Genomic DNA, 2,892 nt, shown 5'->3' with positions numbered 1-2,892 from the left:
CCTCAGCGTGCTACATGCCCAGGCACGTGAGGCAGCGATCGTGACCATCACCCAGCGCCAGGTAACGACCGCATCCAGAAACGCCCGGGTGATACGTTGTCTATAGCAAGACCCACATTGTCTTTACAAAGACGTAACGTCAAGTCTTTAAAAAGACGCACCCGTAATTGCTCTTTTAGGAAAATAGCTCGCAGCTTCTCCACAGGTCGTATAAGCATCGCTGGCCAGTCGAGTACCTACAGACCCGGTAGGGGAGGCACGGTGCTCCCTGCTGTGTGGAGGCGGTATTCTCTAAGCGAGATCCCAATTCGTCGGTCATCCGACGTGACATTGAGAGTGACCGACTGAAAGGGAACTGTTTTCATTGCTAAAACAGAACAAACATGACAATATTCTGTTTGAAATGTAGGCTACATTTAAAATGTAAAATGTTCACTTAATATTACCTTTTTTTGTTGAACTGTTGTAAAAATTAATGGCACATTTGCCATCTTTTGGATATTCAGAGAAATTTGCATTCTTGCTCGTATCTTAAACATGAAACAATAACTCGCACAGAGTGTGTGTCTGTATCGAAGAGAGTTTAAATCGATCTCAGTCCGTGTCAATATTTGCTCTTCATGCTATTAAGTGAAGATCTACTTTAAAGATATATTGAACAGCAGCGTGATTTGCTAAAGCAGCACATTCAGCTGGCATCCTATCACATGCACGCTGCTTGTGTGGATGCCATCAGTTCTGACCGCAAAAGATGAGGTAAGCTGATTGGATATCATGTATTTGACCGTTTCCGGCACTCCCATTTTCCTGTTTTTACATTAGATGCAGCATTTTGCTTGTCAGAAATACATGTTCGGTTTTAATGTCAGGGTACAATTAAATGAATGCCAAAATTTTGTTCACGTACCCCCCTCCGTCACCTCACGTACCCCAGTTTGAGAACCACTGTACACGACTACAAATCTTTTCCATTTTGTGAATATATGCCTACCTTTTTAAATATACTACAAAAGTATGTTTTTGGTATTATTAATACATATTTTCATTTGGCATAAATGAACTGAATTTCTTTTCCCTTACCTTGCAGCAGCTCGATCTGAGTTGTGTGTTGTACGTTCATGATATTTAGCCCTTATATATAACACAGCTTTATGTCCAGCCCTTTAATGCTGATTGGTTCGAGAGAATCAGGGGCTTGTCTCTGGTCTCTCACTCTCTCTGGTTATTCGCTCTGATTCGCTGCTGACCATAAACACTAATGTCCAGTTTAACACAAGGTTTCACTTTCACAATCAGTAAGTGCATACTGGAAACCACGTGTCTTCTTTGTGTCATACTCTCACACATTAGTTAGCCTGTTGTATATCTGAGCTATGAAACTGAAAACAAAAGCTGAAGAGTAGCAATGCAGAAAAACACAGATGATCAGTTTTAACCTGTGGTGTTTTTTCTGATGAGATTCACTGGAAACTCCCAACAATTTCCTTCCTCCTTTCTGTGTATCAGACGCCATGAAAGTAATTCATAAACATATTATCATATTAGATTATAATAAGACAGAAAACGTTTTATCTGCTGTCCCATGGTTTCCAGTATGCAATTGCTGATTGTGAAAGTGAAACCTTGTGTTAAACTGCAGTGTTTCCCCTAGGTTTAAAATGGAATTAAAATTCCATTTTAATTTTTCTGGACTCCTTTTTAATGGTTAAATTAAATTGTATTAATCAAAAAGCATGTCTAATTAATTAAAATCATGAAACTTATACAGTTTAACATCAGTTTATTAAAAGTTTAACAGAAATTACATGTTTAGGTCCCAAAATGTTTTTTTTTCCCCCAACCTTATGTTTTATTGTTACCAAATTCTGTTTTAGCATGTGTAATTATTTGAAACCATAAATAAAGTTTAATTTATTCTTACAATAGCCTTATGATTTTTTCCCCTCAGAAATTCTGTGTTGTGTATTTACATTTTTAAGGCATAAAACATTCATTTAATTTATCTTTTAATTAATGAAAATTAAACAAATTAAATTTTTGGGAAAATAAAGGGGATTTAATATTACAATGAAAACATTAAAGAAATATTGTATGATTATTCCTTAAAAATCAGGTTTTCGGGTTGCCGTGAATACCTTCACATTTCTGTGTGTATATGATATGAGGATAGTTTTACTCAAATGAAACGGTAAAATGCTCATTAAGTGACTCTCAGAGCAGTTCTGGAGATGTTGTTCATGTATTTATGTCCTCATTAGTGAGACGGCAGACACTAATATCACCGGAAGCATCACGCGCGCTTCAGTACGAGTAGTAAACAAAACCGCGCGTCTGCGCCATTCATTAACACAGAGACACACAGAATTCATATTTAAATGGTCGTTTTGCGGATTAATATTTACAAATACTAGTGGGAGTGTGTTCACTTGTGTGTGCGCGCACGTGTGTGTGAGTGTGTGTGTGTGTGTGAGTGTGTGTGTGAGCGCGCGCACGCACGCATCGGGGCGGAACTCCGCTGTGCGTGATACAGAGAGCGCGACCATGTAACATAGAGACAGAAATAACATGCCGTTGTGTAAATAAGATAAATAACATAAGGCTATTTAGTTTGTTTAATAAAAGAACAAGGTATAGACATGTTCTATAGCAAAAGTAACTTTAAATGACTTCTGTTGTGATCTGGCGCTATAGAGAAAATATAATTAAATAAAATTATTTATTTAATAAGGGGGCCGCCCCCTAATATAATGGCTGGGGAAACACTGTATGTACACTATGTAAAAAGTTTTATTTTCTTGCAATAATATATTTGCACCTCAGTGTTGTAGTACATTATAAAACAGTATGCATTAATAACAGATTGAGTGTAAATTATAATTTTAATTCAAAATT

The 2,892-nt window shown here is 37.0% G+C and overlaps 1 protein-coding gene across 1 annotated transcript in view; it reads right to left on the bottom strand.

The window, feature by feature from the left end:
• The window catches only part of LOC107732764 (guanylate-binding protein 1-like), a 29,265-nt gene extending 28,163 nt beyond the window's left edge, over nucleotides 1-1,102 (bottom strand). Inside the window, exon 1 of the mRNA XM_016544187.1 lies at nucleotides 1,081-1,102. The gene's annotated coding sequence lies outside the window, so the exon portion shown is untranslated. The remainder of the gene's footprint in view (nucleotides 1-1,080) is intronic.
• Nucleotides 1,103-2,892: the final 1,790 nt, after the last annotated feature.

Source organism: Sinocyclocheilus rhinocerous, unplaced genomic scaffold (genome assembly GCF_001515625.1).
Source record: "Sinocyclocheilus rhinocerous isolate Xijiao unplaced genomic scaffold, SAMN03320098_v1.1 scaffold1481, whole genome shotgun sequence".
NCBI lineage: Eukaryota > Metazoa > Chordata > Actinopteri > Cypriniformes > Cyprinidae > Sinocyclocheilus > Sinocyclocheilus rhinocerous.
The sequence above is the reverse complement of the archived record's forward strand: the minus strand, read 5'-3'. Positions and strand labels throughout refer to the sequence as shown.